The following is a 21,358-nucleotide window of genomic DNA, read 5'->3' on the forward strand; positions in this document are numbered from 1 at the left end:
TGCCTCTCTGTGTATGGTGGCAGACAGGTAGGAGGAGGAGATGCTAAACTAACAACTGAATACACAGCAACAGGTATTATGTTGACTTATCGCTCTGCACAAGACAGCGGCATCATAACCTCCATTACTCCTGATTCCAGGTGCAACACTGGGTATCTTCATCCATGCTTTAAAACAGCATTTAAAAACTAAAAAAGATTTCCAATAGCTCCGTATCAGAGCACATCTCCCTCCATTCATGTGCACAGGTGATGTGCACGGCCCGAAAAACAGGACGCAGTTTGTCCACTTCCAGAAAATACTCTGGACGAGAAACAGCAACGGTGAAAAGGACGAGTGGGGATTTCTTTTCTCGAACGGAGAACGAGACGGAACTGTTACCGATAGCAAGTTTCCAACAAAGTTTTGCATTCACCGCCGGTGGTTGAGTCGTGACTGATAAGAACCAATCAGGAAGCAAATGCAGATGAGTGCGTTATCATTTCCAAACACCTCGGACCAGAACGCAGCCCCAGAGTTTTCAGACTAACTTTCCAAACTTGTCCATTTCAGGCAAAAAAACAAGTTTATAATCATCATTCACTTTGTAAAGTTTGTTGACAGACATCTTAACCCACATCTAGTTTAGATTGACCTGCAAGTAAATTGGCAACCAAACATAAAGTGTTGTTGCCGTATAACACACTCTACTCTACAATGGTGATCACAATAAGTGCTCTATATTTAGAGGATTCCAGTATAAACAATAATCAGAAACAGCAATTAGAGTTGTGTCGTTTCTTTCTGTGATGATGAGGTGACACACTGAGGCGCTTTTAACGACGACAAGGGGGTTGAGTTTGATTCCATCCTTCGCAGATCCGTTCACCGGCTGCTGGTACTGACTAATTAGAAGTGAAGCTAATTCTGCTGCTGTACTTCTTCGTAAACCTCCACGGGTTACAGCACCTGCTAAATGCCTATATTGTAAAATGTAAATTGTAATTGATCTCTTTGGTCTTCATGCTTTGCATCTGGATCACTATCTCCCCCCCTCCACCCCCCCTTTGATCGTAATGGTGCTTTTGTTTCAAACACACCACAGGTGTTAGGAGGAAGAGGGGGGGTGTCCGGGAGCGAAGTCGGCCCACAGCGTTTGTTGTGATGCTCCTATCGATCCCTCCCCCTCGGAGGAGAACCTCATCCTCACTTCTTCCACTCGGCGGGAGAGTCGGTGCGCTGAGTCAGCTTATACAGCCCAAACCCCTCTGGAGAGCTGGTGGGGATTTAGCGTCATCCTGCTCAAGGACACTACAGCAGAGAAGAAACTTGCTGTGATACTGGACTTGATCCAATGTCTTCCGGCTGGAGGGATGGTTCTGTAATGGTGTTTAAATCCACACCACATGTAAACGTGTATATTTGCATCCGTTTTGCATTTCCAGTGTATGTGAGTGATATGGACTGGCTTTGGCTCGGGTGGTATAGCGGGTCGTAAACTAAGGAGAACGTTGGTGGTTCAATCCTTGCAAAAGGTGCCTAGATAAACAGGATCCATTTACCAAATCTAATTCAGCCCCTCAGGTTTATACCAAATTAAAAAAAGCTGTACAACAGTGTTTCATGCTGCAGCAGTTTGTCCTTGGTGTTTGCTTATAGAAATTGCTCTTACTGTATAACTAAAGTCCTTAGATTCCTCGGCCTTAATTGATCTCCCCTTAGTGCAAAGCTCATATCACGGTGATCATCCCGCTGCCTTTCATGTTCATGAGCCTCCTGATTTGCCATAGCAGCCGGGGCCACAGGGAGAGCAGGGCGATCCCACTGGATGCTTTTCCAACCAATTATCCAAGACAGAACCCCAACCAAAAACTGTTTGTGTCTCCATGTGTGTGTTTGTGTGTGTGTGTCTTTGCACAACCTTCATTTACCCCGACAATTCCTAGACCATCACAGTGACGGATATAATGACCAATGGCAGTCTGAGCTGCAATTAAGGGCTGGTATCTCTGTCCCTTCACAACCAATCAGAGCTGAGATGTTGAGGAACCGGGAGGGATTGCAGAGCCATACGAGACACACACAGCAAAGACCACACACAGATATGCACACAGTTACACACGAACACACACACACCTACACAACTAATATATAGTATATAATAGAACTGCCATACAATTTCACAACATTTGACTCTATTTTCCTTAGAAGGAAATAGAGGCCTAGGAATACTGCTGGCAGCCCCACCTGCATTGTTCCTATAAGACAATGCAGGAAAAAGATTGTGCACAGCACAGCAAGAAAACAACATATTGAACTGCCATCTTGGCTCCGTGCAGAAGGGGAAGATCCATGTGGTTCCCTACAGGAGCTTAATTTTAGGATCAAAGTTTAGGGGGATTTATGCCCCAGAAAGCGGAGGTTCACTTGAGGACAGCAAATATTCACACATTCAAAGAAAAAGTCACACACTTTAGAAGCCCTATCCTACATGATTATTTTTGAATGAACTCTGTGATGGAGTAACGTCCACATGTCCAAGATGCTACTCGCTCTCGAATAAAATCAATCATATTTCAAATATCGGTTTGTGGATAATGTCTAAAATGGATGCAGGAAACTTTATATAGGATATTATTCATGATAAAGTCATTGAGGATTTGAGACTGCTTATTTGATTCCTCAAGTAATCGGACAATTGAACTGAGTGAATCAACAATTTAAGGCAGTACTATACGAAAAAGGAAAAGAGTAGCGTGCATTAACACAGCTATATAAGCACTTTTCCATGGGTTTCTTCATTTGTCGATGATGTACTCTAGTTTGTCTCTGTTTGCAATGAGCAGATATTCACTAAGTATTATAAACTTCTTGGATTGAATTTTTTTAGGGGGGAATTAACAAAAAGTCTGTAATCAGAAGGAATTTTTACACAGCACATGTCATATTTTTACTGCCAAATACAGAGACTTATTGCATATTGCACATGCATATGTGACTGCAGTCAAGATTTTGTAAGCCTATGTAGCGCTGCCTCGAGCAGAAGGGACAGGACTCAGGCTTAAGCTCACGCTGGAGCCTTATTACTGGAGCACAAATGAACTGTTCTGCCAGGAAAAAAAAGACAGAAACACCCACGGAGGTCTTATTTTGTCACATTACAGTTGCCAGACTGCAAATGAAGCATAATATAAAGTGCAATTGGAAGTTTATTTAGTGTGATGATGCAATATGTGAGGCGTTTTACTGCACTTCCAGTCAGGCTGGTTTGAAGTTTCTTAACAGCTGCTGAACAGAACCTGTGGGTTTAAGACTCCATGTGATGTTTCTTTCTGTGGTAAAGGCAGCTACTGTAGAGATATGGCGAAAAATGAAATCCCTCCTGTTGCTGTTTTTTCTAACTGTAACACCAGTCGTGCTTTTTGCAGCCTTGAGTGCCCCTGTGGATATTTTTATATAAAGTCGGTGAAGCTGAGAGAAGATTGAGGGACTGGGTATGAACTGTGTCACACACCCAGTTAGAACTACTGCTACACTGCTTATACTGCTGCCACTGTATGTGATCACCCTGTATAGAAGTGACAAATACCTTTACTTTGTCTACTGTAGGTTATTATTAGATTATAAAACATATGCAATTATATTTTCATCTTCTGCGTTCAACCATCAGTGAGGATAGAGGTTTTTATATCCTTTATTGTTTGTCCACGTTGTCTACAATGGTCCAAGAATACCATGGAATTGTGTTGTAGTAGTTACAGTATGTTTCAATTGAAGCATGACACATTTTTGTGAAGTCAGAACAATAAACAGCGTGTTAGCAGTTATATTTTCCCATTAACGAAAAGGAAAGACATCCATTATTACAGAAAGGTCGTTAAATCGCACCCAACTTTAAAATATCAATAAAACAAAATCCAAACTTCCAATGGCTCAGCAAATAATCCATCCATCCATCTATCTGTACCACTTATCCTCTGAGGGCTGTGGTACAGATGGAGCCAATACCAGCTGACATGAGGGGAGAGGCTGGTATTGGTTGGTTAGACCCGGGACAGGTCGCCAGCGTATCGTCAATCAATTTTAAGTCTCTAATTTAACTAATCCTGATCTGTATGTCATTTGACAATTGGAAAAATTGGGAGAACCTGGAGAACATGCAAACTCCAAACAAAAAGACAATAAACTCTGTGTCGACTTCCATTTCAACTATTTGTCTGTGGTCTTTTACATTTTTGCCGTTCACAGTCAACTTAAGAAGTCATGAGACGACTTGAGAATCCATCAGGTTATTTTCTGACCTTAAAACATCACACAGTGTCGTCCTGTAAATGAAGTAACTTCATTAAATTGAATCACTGGGACAGAGGGCGGGAGGGACGACAGTGTGACACAGGAACTGAGATGGAGAGCAGAGTAAACAGAGAGAAAAGGACAGATTTCCCCTCGTTCATCATTGCAAGGGGAAATGAAAGGATGATTTAAAACTCATCACTCAGAGGGACAGAGGGGAGAGAGTGGAGGAGGAAGCGAAGAAGAGAGAGAAAGAAAGCGATAGAGAGCAAGAAGAGAGAAAGAGAAGGGAAAACAGGAGGAGGAGAGAGAGAGAAACAGCGAGAAGGAGACGGGGGTAAAAGAGAGACTAATTATGCTGACTACCAGACCAAAACTGACAGGCCTTCTCCGCACACACGCACACACGCACGCGCACACACAGGGTCACAGAAAGACATGCGCATTTGAACACACAAACACAAGCACACATTACAATAAAAAGACACAAACACCCACACATTCCACAGCACAGGGGGACAGAAAGACATGCATATTTTACATACATACATGTTGAGACCCAAACACTCACATGTGAAAGACATGAATGCACACATAGTTACACACACACACAGAGTGAGAGAGAGCACAGGGTCACAGGAAGAAAGGCATATCTGAATACACACACACACATACACACAAACACATTCACATGTGAAAGACACAAATCCCCATAGATTTGAAAGGGATGTGCACATAAATCTATACATTACTAAACACACACACACACACACACACACACATACACAGACACACACTCCCTGACCACCCTTCCCTCATGCTACCGTTTGCTCGGCTCACGGTTCTTAACCTTGTCAACCATCTCCTACAGATAAACACACACACAGACAAGCACACACAAATATAAAGTCTTCTCAGCAACTCTGACCTTACAAGTTAACCCTCAACCCACCGACTCTGCTGAATCCTCTGTCCACCAGGCCTCACACAAACACACACTTAATCTCTCCTGAAGAATTTAACACAAGTTACCATGTATGCTTGTGTATTTCTTCAGTATTAATCATGACACATTTTGGAATTGCTACAACAAAGTAACCTACTCTCATTAGTAAGGATGGACCAAGCCGCTCTGACCCACAGAAGAGCAAGTGGCGGCTGCTCTAATTTGCACAAACCAAAACATGTGCCAATGTGGAGCGCTGGTTGTGAGAATCAGCAGTGAGAGGATTTAGCACTTTATTCTCACACAACATTGGCGTACAAGTCTGCAGCTCATGTGTGGTGAATATCAAAAAATAAAGATTTTGGGTGTGGATTTATTTAAAGTGAGGCATCCCCCCCACACACACAGACTTCAACAGAGATTCTAATTGGCAAACGGTTTGTGGCTGGACAGGGTTGCTCCCAGGTGTGAATTTGTGCTCTGATACTAATGAGCAGCGGGGTTTAGCCAGGAAAGAGCATGCGTGCTCAGCAAAAATTCCCCTGGATAAAAGAAGCTTAAAGACAAAGAAGAAAATCGTCTTCTTGAATTGAGTGGATTTAATGAACCCGGGTCTGCAATATAGGCTTGATCTCTTTCCTCAAAGCAATATCTCTTCTTCGAATGTCTTAGATAATACTCAGCAGGGAAAAAGGTACAAGCTTTAACAAGTGGCTTACGCTGGCAACACTTTCAAGGTAGTCCAGGTTTTACTGTACAACTTGTTATAAAGGTTGAACAGCAAGAAAGTCCTGGGTTAGAACCTGACAGAGCCGTGTCGGTTTCCTTCAGGTAGTCCAGCTTATTCCCACAGTCCAAAGACAACTAGATTAGGTAAATTAGAGACTCTAAACTGCCCTTAGGTAAGGGTTAGTCCCTATATGTCAGTCCTGTGATGGACTGGATACCAGGATGTACACCCTCTTCTTGCCAAATGCCTGTTTTGGAGTAGCTCCAGATGTAAGCAATGAACTGGAATTGCCGCAAAGGGCTATAGCACTAAAACGTAGGTTTGGCACAAAAAGAAGGAAGGAAAGTAAATATAAGCAGGTTGGTATATTTAAGCTTGTAGTATTACTTTGCAAATGTTACCTTGGTCTAAGAGAATAATACCTGCTGCTTTTAAAAATCTGATATTGAAATCGTCCTCAAAGGACAATAATCTTCTCTGCGGGATCTGATAAATATTCTAATATGCATTTTGTTCTCAAGGGTACCTGCAACAACACCCCCACACCTATATGCCAAAGGCTTTATACCCTTTGCCAGAGGGCAAACACATGCTGAAGACTCCAACGGTCCCCAGACCTATTAAGACAGCGAGTGAGACATCACTGCACAGCAATTGAGATTATTTAAACCCAACCAAATTCCCTACACTCTATACATGAATACAAATCTACCAGTGCCGTACAGTGTGAAAATTTGCCTTCACAAACCCTGATATAAGCCGGATGATTTTGAGGTGGCAGAATCAATTATAAGCTTGTCATTTTCTAAAGGGACCCCTGTGATGAATGTACCCGTTTTCACATGGTGGTGACTGCTAAATGAGGAACCAGTGAAATTAGCCTATTCTTCATTTAAATGGGACCCATGGTTCCCCCTCAAGGTTGCTGGGCGTCCCCAGTTCCTACTTGGGGGGCTAGCAATTGCACATATCAGTGTGGGTGTGCACACATTCTGTAATCTAAACTATTACTCTTGTCCTCAGCAGTGCAGTAATATTACACAAGTCCATCTCTTCGGACGAAAAAGGAAGCAATTTAAATTCTCTTCCATCTCTCTGCATCGCTCCCTGTGTCTCCTACATTCTGTTTGTCCGTCTCTCTTTCATCTCGCTGCCTCTCTCCCTTCCTCCCTCCATCTCTGTCCGTCTCCGGGGACCTAAGTGATACCAGATTCACTTAAAGGGCTATTCCGTCTAATCTCACAGCCTCTCATTTATGATTAAAGAGCGGCTTTCCCGGCGGAGTGTGCTGACCAATCAAATCGTTCCAGACGGACAAACCACGTGATTATTATTCTGATCACAGCAGCTCAAGCTCCCTGGCCAAAATGAGACGTGTGTGTATTTCCACGTGTGTGTGAATGTGTGTGCGTTAATAGAGTTAATATAAATGAGCTGTTCATGTCTCTGGAAATATTGCAGCCCATCTCTTAATTTTACTTGAGGGAATTTGGGAAATGAAAAGGAAAAAAAGGAAGAAGAAATGCAGAGGGAGAGGGTTGAAACAGAGTAACAGAGAGAAAGACAAACCCAAAAGCGGAAAAAAGGGACGACTGAACCAAGAGTTGAGTGGCGGGGGCAGACAGGGGGAGAAAGAAAGAGATAGCAAAGGTAAAAATGCAATAGAGATAGACAGAGCAAGAGAGAGTAAGCATGTTTGAAATGTCCCATCGGTTCCTGCTGTCAGGAACGCTTGTCAGCCAAGAATTAGACTGCTCCACACTGCCACTGACTGACAGTCAGCCTGCGGTCTAGACTATACCCTGGAGTGGTTGAGGCTAAATCAGGGAAATGGCTAGAGAGACACAGAGGGAACACACCGGGCTGAAAATCAATTTATAACACTGTCAGTCAGTGGCAGGATGGGAGGATGGGATCAAGGTAAAGGAGGAGAGAGAGAGATAAAGGAGAAAGGGAACAACAGCAACAGGGAGGTGAAGAAAGGGGACACACATAAAAGGAAAAGACAAAGACAAGATCTGAGCAAACAGTAAACAAATGGGACTGATTGAGAGAAGATGAGAACTGAGGGGACTCTTTGTTGTGTTGAGGGAATCAGATAGAAAGAGGAAGGGAAGCAGGAGTAACTGCATGTGTGCGAGTAGCGAGGAAGTCTCCCGCTTTAACCTTCAAGAAAATCCCAAGTCACAGTGGTAAGACTCAAGTCAAGTGGAGTCGTCGCTATGAGCCAAGCTGTTGTTTACATGCTTTTGAGATCTGACTCCAGATTGGCCCGTTTTATCCCAGCAGTCAGTGACGGCTTCTTCTGAGAGCCCATGCTGGGACAGCGTGACTGTTAATTTAAATAATAATAAGATAACCCCAGATCACTTTTCACATTGTACTCGTGTCACTTTTGAATCACTACTCCTTTGTTCAGAAATTGGCTGGTGTAGGGATAACACAATGTAATTATGCATATTACACACCTACTTTCAGAAAATTTTATACAGGGTTTGTTACCTTTTTTTAATATTAAATTCATTATGTAATGCAGCCTCCAGTGACTTGAAATTTGAGAAATAAAAAAAAAAAGACATTTTAATTATCCCAACTTGTCTCCAACGAGTAAGGGATGAATTTAGAATTTAATAAAAAGTGTCCTCAGAAGAACACCTTCAGTAGCTCCCCAACTCGGGGCAAAAAACCCACAACCAGAGCAGGGATAAACATGGAATTTAAAGAGACACCACCTGCAGATTCCACTGTTGTAAAACATTAAAGATTTATTGGGAACTGTGAGTGCTAAGTGGGAAAGGTAAGAACGTGGCTCAGCATGGGAGCATGTTGCTGCTTACAGAAGCTGTGCTTGAATTGTGTGGACTTCAACATGTACAGAAACAGAAAGAGAGGACATATATTTGTTTAGTTGTGTTAATGTCTAGTTTTCGAATATGTTTTTGACACATACTATGATGAAACAATACTGTACCTCAATTCCAACAATAAGTAATTGTTTTAAAAGTAGTTTGTTAGCCCACATCATCAAGATATATTGGCCCATTAGACTAAGATTGTCTAGAGTTATGCTTATTATCTAAATCACTCGGTGAGATGCTAGTTAAGCAAAACAGAGCAGTCATTGCTTTATGCTTTACAGTGGATGTGCCTGAAGCTGGTGCTAACAATGACAACAGCCAATCAGTTTCTTACTCTGGACAAACAGCAGTGCCATGGTAATGTACCATAGTTATATAACACTCCTATCTAACATTTAGAAACTTTACACACACCCATTCATACAACACTTCTTCTATCACATGCAATTCAGACATGGTCAGCACATGACGTAAAATGGGGTTCAGTATCCTGCAAAGAAATACTTGCCGGGGATGGAACCACCAACCTTCCGGTTATATTTCATAGACACTTGAAAATGTGAGCTTCTCTCAACTTATACCACAATCATCTCAAGCAAAGCAACGGAACCACAATTGAGATCAGCTGCTGTTTAAATCATCTCAATTCAAAGAGACTGAGCAGCGTTTCCATTGAAGCCTGCAAAGCCAACATCCGAGTGCTCTGTCCACACAGGTGCTGGACTGGTGTCACAGCAGTGGGTGAGTGTGATCAGTGTGGAAAGAGTGTGTGTGGAGTGAGATGAGTCAGACGGACACAAAGATTTACTGCTGAACCTTGTGGGCGAGTTGTTAGATCAACAAAATAAATGAGATGGACCTTTGCAACCCAATGGAATACACACCCTCCCTTAGTTCCTCACAGTTTGTGTGCGTCGCAAAGACAACACTACGTGACAGCTATTACACATGAAATCAATCGGACAAATACAAATGTTGTGCTGAATATTACTTTTTTAATTCTCTAAGTACAGCAACAACATGATTTATATCATTTTACTCACAAAGACCAGACTGTGTTTAGGACTCAAACTGGATATATGCAGTTGTTGTATAGAGCACAAATATATTCAAATGAAAGTGGAAAGAATCAGTATTCCATATTGTTGACGAGTTGTAGAAAACTACAGTAGATTTACTGTCGCAGACATTTTGAATTCAGAGGAGCTTTTATATCCTCCTTGGAAAATGTAAGTGCTATAAATTATACCTCACAATCTCACTTAATGCTATTTCACCTTAATGTGTTTTCATTTTAAATGTGATCAGGCTTTCAAAGTCAAAACACGGATCCCCAGTTGACCTGGTCCTTTGGTGTCCCTTTCAGCTGCTCCCAGTTAATGACTGTGTGTTTCTATATGGCACTAATGGCCCAAATTCTTTCACCAAAGGCCTGAATGTACTTTATTAATCCTACTTCTCTCTCAAAGACAATTTCTTCAACTAATTGGAACATTTCCCGTGTTTACAGGCATGTGATAGCATGAATACTTTACATGTGAGCATGTCTGCTAAAATGCAATGATTACTGACTTCCATCCGTTGCTAAGTATAATGACAGGACTGCTGGCAACATCTTTTCTTTTAGGTGTGGAGCAAGAATGTTTTGTAGCCTTTGACCATGTCCATCTTAAGCACACTCAGACCTCAAGCTGCCAACAGGAAGAGGAGTAGGACTTATTATTTTGAAGATGACTGTATAGACAGAATTAGTGTACTTTGAGCACTATGCCAAGCAAATTGCAGGCCTAGACGCACAAATGTATCCTATACAGAGTATGTTTCTAGGTGCAGCATGATGGGTCTAAGAGTGGCTGGATAAAGGGCTTCTTAGAAGGACCTCTGGCATCGTATAGGAGGGTGAGTGGTGGGAAGCAGGGAGGACAGGAAGCCATGGGAATAAGCAAGCACTCCCTTTGGCTAATAAATTAGGAAAAAGAAATCAGCTTTCTAAGAAAGTGGGTCACTGAGAGCAGGCTAAGAATGCTAAGCAGACGGCATTATTTCTGTCAATGCATGTTTCTGAACCCTTGCAGAGAACCAGTGAGGGAGTAAGTGCTGACTTGTGAGCAGGAATTATTTACATATTTTATAATAGTGTTTTGTAAAGAGAAAAGAGAAATGAGAGTCCTATGAAGACAGACAATTTCTGCAATGTCACAACAACATTTTTTTTAGTTTTTATTATTAATTTCATCAATCAGCTCATAAACCTCAGTGCATTTAATGAGTCCTGCCCTCTCCGGTTCACACGCAGGGACACGTGGGAGACATATATTGCGGATGCCTTAAAACTCGCACTGATTGGCAGATACCACACGGCATAGGGATTAATGAGACAGAGAGAAAGGGGGAGACAGCTGCTGTCTTAAGGGGTTACTATTGATTTGTGTCTGCTGAATGTCATCATCTCCAATCTGACTAATGAGGCCCTGCACACACACACAAACACACACACACAAACCAACAAAACACACAGCCTCCTGTTCCACTCCTCCTTCAAACAGTAAAGTTGCTGTAAGTCTGTTACCATAGAAACATGGACTGAACTCCACCCAACTACTGCACTGGTACGCTAACATACCCCATTACCCAACGTTTCCTGCTTCTTTCGCTCGAACATATTTTTCTCTTTCTACCTCTGTTTTTCATCATCTATTGTTACGTTTGGCCTGTTGTTGTACCTTCCTCTTTTCACACTTTTGTCTCGTTCATTCGCTTGCATAAAACGAGTGATTTCATGTACAAGAAATATGACATGGGATATGTTTTTCTGTCATCTTTCCAGAGGTTTAATTGTCGCAGAAACTAAACACACACACAGGCAGAAAAAGACCTTTGCATTTTCTTTTTCATTTTTCATCCCTCCATCACCCTCTGTCTGGCAATAGCTTATACATAAAGCCACTTTAGGATGAGCCTCTTAAGAGGGCAATTACAGGATTCAAATTTAATTTCACTTGTCTCGAGATGCAGTGTACAGAGAGGTGGAGCAGAGGAGGCAAACATGCCAGAGGAGTCACATGCCCCTGTAATTTACTGATTTACCATATCTACATTATCACTTAACAACACTGTTTGCTCTCAGTCACGCTGTCTGACAAAATCTGAAAAATAGCACAAATTTACACCTGTTTTTTCCCCGACAACTCACCGATCAATAGATGCCGGAGCACATCAGTGATTAAGTAAATTGTTTCCGAAACCCATTAAGAATGGTTCCGGTTATGCAACATGATGTTAATCACAAATTAACCTGCATTTTAATACTTAGGAACACAAACTACATCGTTAACCAGACATTGAATCTCATGTAAGACCTACACGTGCCTATACCTAGCGTGTCAGCAGATTTAGGTCCCAACAATATGAGTAATACCTGGGCCTCACTCAAACACACGCACACCCCCAATAACCACGAGTTACATAACAATCCTTCTGCTGAACTGAAAGAGTGATTTCAGTCAAAACAACATGTTTTTGTTTCCATTTGTTAGTCATCATCTCCACGGCAACTTAACTCACAGAGGCCCCAACGTTTCATATCAAGAAATTGCAAGTTTATAACAACAAATGTGAAAGGTACTGCATGATTTAAGATTTTAATCATCATTTTTACTCTTAAGATGAGAAGGGAAGAGAGTAGAGGTTCTGAATACATTATAGCAGTACTGAGATGTACATGTGTGTCCATTATAATTGATATTTGTGGTTTTACTTCCAAAAACTACAATGTAGTTCCACATCTCGTCTTTATTTCAGCAGCCAGTGTTTTTTCTCAGTGACGCTCGGCCAACACGATCACGAGGGATTGTAGCCGTCTACTCGAGCTAGAGAAAACGGCAATGGTCTCAAAGGACTGACAGCTCTGATACCTTCACAGTACTTATGTAGCACGTACACTCGCTTTACCATCAAAGCAAACACATGGGAATCTCACTTTCTACAACACAAGACCTTTAAACCCTTGGATTTCTTCGACAGAGCCTTGGAGGAGAGATTTAAAAAGCCACAGTCTGATGCCAAGTATGTTCACTCAATCCAACGGACTCATCTTGTGAGAGATAGCATTGCTACCTCAAGCAACGCCATTTGGATTCACCTAGCCAACTCTCAACAGTGAAAGTGCATCACAAATCACTGCTTCACATGAATATTCAGAGGACACTTTCTGTCACATCGAGCGCAGAAAAACAAACCTCTGATCTCAAAACTAAGTTGAGGAATCAGGAAGTTAAGTCTCGTTATGAGGCATCAAAAGACAATGGAGTGACTTGGGACCAGCACGCAGCATTGCTCTGAGCGACAGCTCCTCTGCGTAAGTGTTCTAGGCTCTTTTTCTTCCCTTTTCTACTTAAAACCTTTATTTGTCCAGGGAAAATCCACTGAACACACATTTTCAGCCTCATGTTCACACATGAACTGATAACCCCTACAAGGGTAGCCTCAGGCTAATGTGTTGCACCACCTCCAGTGTCATGATTCATGGTTATATCTCCATGTGATGAAGGTTACAGTCCAGGGACAGTTTTACTAGTTAAAGGCCATTAGTGAAAGCATAATAACATGCAGCAACAAAATGAGGGATATATTATGTCAACTACGTGTTCAGGGCTTTCTAACGCAACGGAAAAAATTCATCAGACAGAGATAATCTGACCGTAGGAAAACAAAATAAGAAATCTTCCTGTAGGAAACACTTAGGTCCAGCTGGTTGGTCAGCTTGAACACAGTGAAAGCTCTGATCATGCTGAATTCAGCTGGCTGTCATGTTTGGACTGTCTAGTCTCACAGCTCATCACACAGAGCAGGCCCTCGATCCATAAGGGCAAGCATAAACTTCTCCAGTATGTCCCCACAGACACACAGACACACACACACACACAGATCTCTCAATTGACATTTTCTGGGTTGCCAGATTAGCAGCAATCCAGCTCTTCCCTCTCTGCCAGAATGGATCAATGAAACACTTCAGAACCAAACTTGGCAATCGTGACCAAAAGGCTTAGCCGCACACAGTAATCAAATTATTGCAATTACTGTGGGAAAAACACTAACTCAAATCAACTGCATGATTATAATGAACTTCTGGTCATATTAATGCTTTTACGCTAGTTTGCGTTCAGATGACTTGTGACATAAAGGGCAAGTGTGGGCAAAATGAAAAGCTCCAGGCTTGAAACAGCCTTGAGGCCAATCTGGTGTTTACTGTGTCCCAGCACACAGTGATTTATGATAGCGAAAGCACAAAATGTGTGAATGTGTGTCCTACTTTTTCTGAATCTATGGATCTTTTTACGGATCTTTTTACGTAGCGACAGCCGCCTTAAGGACTGGAAGAGGTTTGATGTGAAGACAACCAGCACTGCGTGTGCCTTTGTTCTTCTATAGCTGACGGAAATCCAATGTAAGGCTATAATGGTCATGCTAGCAACACGGATAATGACGTGGGTCTCTCTCAGCCCAATGAATGAGTTCCACATATAAATACTGTACTGGTTGTATTATAAAGATCCACATTCCATAAGGCCCTAAATTATAAAAAATATTATATTATAAAATCTCCTCCAACCACTCCCACTCTGCAGGTTTTTAAACGATGACCGGGGCCATTTTGCCACTATTCTTGGCTCCGAGGCGAAACGCATAGTTCAAACTCTCACCATTAGGATCCATCAGAAGCTGAGAACCTGATGCACTCTGAGAAACAATAAGAACCCTGTGCATCGCATCACCTCGACGTTGAGATGAAACAGAGGTTGGTACTTAGAAATAATGTTTAATACATGTATGGAAGTGCCAAAGCACGCTGACACACGGAGAAAAATGTCACTGACAAAAATTGCCACCCACAGGACGGTGCCCTCATCCTGTCAGGCCTGTCCCGAATGCTATTTCTGGGGCTTTGAGGTTACACTGAGAATTACGAGCAAATATTTGAAGCTGGGAGCGGTGACGCACAGACCTGAGATAACTGAATCATGACGAATGTTGCTGCATAACTGATAAAGTCGGATTGCTATTATTGCTTCATTGGCGATTTGGGATGCTTTTAGTAAAAAAAAAAAAAAAAAAAAAAAATAGGGATTTAGATGTCAATTACCATGGCAACAGTGGAACCTTTGAAGCTTGTAGATATCCAGGTCAGTCCCACATCCTACACTCGCTTTGAGATTCAGTTGAACAAATGCTGTCCAAACTTTTCCGACAGCAACCCCCCCATCAAATCCATGAAGCCAAACGCAATCTCCTCTCCCAGGTGACTCATAACTGACATCACTGCCCCATCTGCTGCAGCGGTAAGACGCTTCCTGAAGGTACCAGCACGTCATGATGGAGGGTGGGGTTGGAGGGATTCATTTCTCCACCTCTGCACCACATGCTTCCAACTTGTCTCTGGATACAAACCTGCAAATTTCAAGCATTCAAACTGTAGCTATGCCGGTGGTTTTAAGGTCAAAACTCTAATCTACTTTCATTATTCCAGATATTTTGGAAAGTAGAGACACTGTCAAGTCCAATCAGGTGATGCTGGGAGTTGGTCCACTGGCTTGTGGGTTGAGATACTACATCAAAATAAGTTGTACAATTTATGTCCGCAGGGGTAACATCTGTGGCGGCTTTATATATGTCAGTTAAATCTCCACTGGTGCTGTCAAAGCAGTTGTTTCAATATTTATAGAGAGTGGAGCGGTTCCAGGATGTGTCTTTCTTTGACATTGTGTCCTCAGTCTTTGTCTCAGCTGTCTTGCCAAGGAGGAAGCTTGTTTAAAAATCCCAAAATCCAAATTATGCTTTAAAATACCTCAGTAATTATACCGAAATTCCTTTTCAGCTGAATGAAATGTAATGTATAATGTAAGACTTGTGTCACTGGTGGAGTCTAGCAGTGTGTTGTGATTTATTTTATGTAGAGGTCAGATCATGGCTCATCGTCCTGAACAGCTCTGTCATTTCCACATTTGTAACAAACTTTAAATACTACCATATATGTCTGTGGACGATACAAATGTCTTCATACTACCCCAACATTTGTCAACAACAACACCTTATTCATAAGAAACCAGATGGACATAATTAGGGTACAATAATGTGAAGATACATCAATAAACACATCAAGACAACAAGCTCTTCTTCGTCATTGCAAACAGAATCTAGGGCCAGTAGTGGACTGAGGCTACGACACTAAAGGTCTGCGCTTTAAAACAAAAAAAAAAGTCATGCTGAACAGACAATTCTGAACATCCGCTCGAGCAATAATCCAGCCTACGACCCTCCAAAGACTTTTTGGAATGCTCTGTAAGGGGGAAAGGGCTTTTGGTTCAGCAGGGGCACATGGATGACAGGAAGTGGCTTTGGAAAGCAGTATTTCTAAATATGCTGGTGATGCAACTCATTGGATAATTGTTGTGCAATTTGTGTACTCTGCATCCGTTTGTTGCAGCCGGGGCGAGATCCTGGATTTGCCTTATTGGACCTGCAGCACTATCTCTCTCTCTCTCTCTCATGCTAAAATACAAGCTATTAACAGTTTCGGTAATTCAGATAAGGGCAGACACTGTCTTCTCGTAATTGGGTCTTATCTTTCATGTTAACTGATAGGTGTATTAAGCCCCCACTACTGCTCAAATTGTTCCTTATTTCTCAAATTTTATTTCTGGTTCTCTTGCTCAAACTTGGCAAACATCTCAAAGAAAACCCCCCACAAAGAAACCCAACAACAATCAGATGTGGCAACTGTAGTGAGTGTAAAATCACACTCTACTTTAACACATACTGACCCTGAAGTGGACGGGTCCATTTCTACAAATCAGTTTCCTGGCGAACAAGGTTCCGGCTGAATTCTGGTTTCAAGCACCCCATGTGGTTCTAATTGGGGGAAGCCGGTGGTTCGGCTGCGTAGGCATCAATCGATTACCGTGTATGTACATGGGAACAGCCACTCATTGCTGCTGTGATTAATCACGAGGAGTCTAGACTGAGAATTGATTGTTTCCAGCCAATGATTAATTCATAAAAATGAGCCCTGAAGACAGCTGTGTCAGTCCAATGAATTATGATAGTGATATGTTTAATGAGTAGAAAACGGTGACAAAAAAAATGAACAATCCGCAGGACTGGATCAAATGTAGTTACCCCAGGAGCCTCCGCCTCGGGAAGCTCATTAAAAACTCGGAGAAGTCTTTGACATTATTGATTGCTTTTACCTCCGACCAGCCGATGATCGCATGGAGAGAAGCAGCTGGTTCTGAGTGGGACTAAAAACACCTGAGTGTTACAAAAAATGCTGGTGCTGTTTACATCCCTGTTCCATGGAATATTCCACAGAGTTAAAAAATGCACATTAGAGACACAGATTAAATAACAATGGTCGAAACCGATGTAGACTTTTACTCTATAGGCTCTGGAGATACTTCTTAATTCTCCTTTTCTATTACAGATGTATAATCTCTTTGATTCAACTGAGATAACCTTGAGGAAATCACAAGACGGAGAGTTTCATAAGTCGTACTGGTGGCGGGTCCCTTTAAAATGGGGAAGTCAATACTCTTTTGGGCATAGTAAGCCTTGTGGCCTTCTTTACATTAGTGAGGATGGATTTAGGGCTGAGGTCTGTTGATACAGAAACAGTCAGGCAGGAAAAAAACAAACAAACAATTGAGCCAATGAAGCAAACCAAAACCAAACGCAGTTTTCTATAGAGAACAAACAGAGAAATAGCAAGGTTTAAACGTAGGTAAATCAATATGTGTCTCAGTTTGTTTAAAGCATAAACAATAAATTAATTTATTAGTGTTGGAGGGATAGATAATGACATGCAGGGGAATAAACACAAGCAATGTCCAGAGCAGATTTAGGACCTTGGACAGGAAGCCGTGGATGTTACAATCCCATTGTAAATGTAAATGTAATTGATCCCACTTTATCTAATGTCCATTGTTTCTATAAAAATCCACTAATGCTATTTGGGCAACTCCACAGCAGTGGGAAATAGCACTTACTGTACTTGCATTATTAAACTATTTTATCGTAAAGTCAATAAAATCGTCCAAAACCCATAAAAACAAGCTAATAGAGGAACCTCGGTGTGCTGAGCTCATAGGAAAGTTTATCGAGGTCACGGATTGCAGATGTTTCAGTTTCTTTTCAAACTAAAGTTGATGACTCAGTTGTTTTTTCTGAGACAGCAAAGTTTGAGAGTTTGTCACTTAAACTGTCAACATTGTTTAATTTAAACAGAAAGGCCGCGCCCACATTATGACAGCAGTTGCCATCTTCCATCTTTCACTTCTCATCATCACACACACACGCCCTCTCTCATCCTCTTTTAAGTCTCTCTCACTCTCATCCGTTTGCACTCTTATAGCTTCTGCTCCCCGCCACCCTCGTCTTGTAACCGTAGCAACAGGCAGAGGGTTGGGCCGCCAAAGTGGAAGAAAAGAAAAGAAAAAAATAACTTGGGGAGCAACAGAGATGCACCGAGTCAGGAAAAGATGATGTGACAATTACGAATCTCGAGAATGAGCGAGAAGGGGGTTGGCATAGAAAAAAAGTGGAGATGAGAGCGAGGTGAGGAGGGTAAGAGCAGGAAAAGAGATGGATGTGAGGAAGAGCAAAAAGGAAAGGGAGGACAAGAAGGTGGCAATCGTATTTCGGTGGTGAGACAAAGAGTGGAGTGACTCTGAAGTGTGATCACAGCTTATATAACCGTACAGATACATAATACACACCCTCTCCAGGCCTCCTGCTGTTCTTTCTACAGCCTCAAAAGGCCACTTGACCGTGTGTTTGTTCTCAAAATAAATGTCCAGGTAGTCGACCAAACATATGTGGCTCATGTAGCCGCAGTGTGCAGTGCGGAAATTAAAAACACGGTCCATGAATTTGAGAGACGTGCTTTTTAAAGTTCACTGTCTTATATTTTACCGAAAAGGGGATTAATTCTAATTACAGAGGCTCCTTCCAAATTTTGTGATTTTTTAACATATCCATTAACATGTGACAAATGTGATTACCGTAATACAAAGCCATATTCAAATGACAGAATATGCCTTTGAGTGTTTCCTTGAAACGCACTCGCATCTCCCCCCTGAAAATGAAGTTATGCAAATTTTAAATGTTGGGACATTTTCACTCGGCTCTCAGCCCAGATTGAACAATACTCCCTCGTTTCTTTGCAGGATCCCTGTGAAAACATTTATTCCACTCAGTAAATGATGAATGACTTGAAGAAATAGCCCAGCTGGAAGCATCGCTAGGTTCTGGCCAAAGAGACAGACACCAAAGAAACTGGCAAGAAGCCCCGGTTAAAATGGTCACACACACACACACACACCCACACACACTTACACAAATGAGTATGACAAAGATGCACAGCTCTAACGAATAAAGAACTGTACTTGCCGTCACCATTTATATTCTAGTACTGCCAGAAAATTCACTTTGACCTGACTTACACTGGCTTTCCATTACATTTACCATATGAATCCATATTTAAGGAGAACCTCACATTACAGAACTTTACACATTAATTAAGAGAACTGCAATCAACCCGCTACAAAGTTTGGATTTAAGAGAAACATTGACAGGAAGTTGGCAGGCGGGACCTGTAAACTTTTTACATTACGACCAATGAAATACAAACGAGCACAGTCAGTGGGTTTTTCAATGACACTGGGGGAACCTGTTCTGTGGAGGGAACCAGTCTGACCTCATTACGATGTTGTAGAGTTGTGGATTTGTTTTGTCAGAGGTCCAAGTTAAGACTTTCACTTCCTCACAGTCCCTTTACAGAAACATGCTCACTTCTTCTGCGCTTACCTCCAAATTACCCTGTCAAGATTTGTACAGTACATGTAAATTTAAATCATGGGTTTTCCTTATTCTCAGTCAGAATCCACTATGTTTATCTAACACGTTTGTGGTTCACAGTCAAAGTTTAAGTCGTTTCCCTGCTTCCACTGTCCCGTCAGTGCTTTCAAGTACAATGAAGCAAATGCAAAATGATATCTAACCAGTTTTAATTTAATTTGCAGCAGGATGTCCTCAAATTGTGTAATTGCCTAGCTTATATTATTCAAAATAAGGCAGCGGCAAAGAGACAACAAACTTAACACAGGAGGAATAACACATTTTCGTTGAGTAAAAATGTTCTTTGCTTGATTCCAGATGAATGCGACTATACAGGCTTTTTTCATTGTGCTGCATCATCATATATTCTCCATCCATCCATCATCCCTCCGTACCTTTCTTTCATTCTTAACCCTGTTTTGTGTTCTACTGTAAACATGCTGTAGTGGAAATAACTTTGTGCACGTGGTTGAATTTCCTTTGTTGTGCGATCACCTGTGTCCGTGTGTTGTGCCTGCGTCCGTTTGATTCAGTGTCTCACAGCGTGAATGTGTGTTTGTGTGTGTATTTGTGTTTGTGTGCCTGTGTGTGTGTGAGACTGTAAGGAAGGTTTCCACTGATATTGGTAATGTGGCTCTGTGCCAATCTCATTAGCTTAGCATGCAATGGGCAGCCTGCCCGGATAGACACTGTGTGGTGTGTGTGTGTGTGTGTGTGTGTGTGTGTATGTGTGTGTGTGTGTGTGCGTGTGTGTTTGTGTGTGTTTGCCTGTCTGTCTGTATCTGGGAGCGTCAGGGCCAGTAAATGCCACCACTCTGGCTGATGGTTCCAATAATGGTATTAGAAAAAGAGAGAAAGTGAGAACAAGGGAGAGATGTAGAGAGAAAGAGAAATAGTGTCTGTGAAAGAGAGGGAGGAAGAAAGGAGGATTAATTTATAGAAAGTGACAGAGGAAGGGAAAGAATGGAAATGCTTTTTTCAGAGCGGCAACATATGAGCAACATGGACCGAGTGAAGGGAATCTCCTCTTTGAAGTTGTGTGTGTGTTTGTGTGTGTGTGTGTGTGTGTGTGTGTAAGGGCATGTGTGTTTCTGTGTGTGCTTGTGAGTGTGTGTGTCAGAGGGGGGTTGTCTGTGCAGAAACCATTACAACAGAGAGGGAGAGGATGAAAAGCAACTGACTCTGTAATTGGTGGTTTGACATTAGCTGTCTGCATGACTGCTATATCCAGGGAGGTGATAGAGAGGGAGGAAAGAACATGAGGTTGTGTGTGTGTGTGTGTGTGTGTGTGTGTGTGTGTGTGTGTGTGTGTGTGTGTGTGTGTGTGTGTGTGTTTGTGTGTGTGCATGAGGGAGAGGGTTGAGAAAACCTCTTAGAGTTAACATATTTCACGAAAGTAAAATCTCCATTTTGATGACGTATGGGTGATTTAGATTCTATGTTATTTTTTCCCCCTTTTTCTCATAGCCATACTTAAAAAAAACAGTTATGCTTCAGGGGAAGAAAAGTATTATTTTCAGAGCGTGTACGGTTGATGCTCATGAAACCTGCAGCATTTTAATTAAGCTAAAAATGGCCAAGAATGCGAGTTGTGACATCACAAGAGAGGAAAGGTTAGTGAGTCTGCCTGCTGATGAACACTGGGAGTGTTTCGGTGAATCG

At 41.9% G+C, this 21,358-nt stretch overlaps 1 protein-coding gene across 1 annotated transcript in view; it reads right to left on the reverse strand.

Annotated features, from left to right (window-relative positions):
* The window catches only part of LOC133026467 (CUB and sushi domain-containing protein 3-like), a 313,843-nt gene that overhangs the window by 245,484 nt on the left and 47,001 nt on the right, over nucleotides 1–21,358 (reverse strand). The gene's annotated exons all lie outside the window — the stretch shown is intronic.

This window comes from Limanda limanda, chromosome 19 (assembly GCF_963576545.1).
Source record: "Limanda limanda chromosome 19, fLimLim1.1, whole genome shotgun sequence".
NCBI lineage: Eukaryota > Metazoa > Chordata > Actinopteri > Pleuronectiformes > Pleuronectidae > Limanda > Limanda limanda.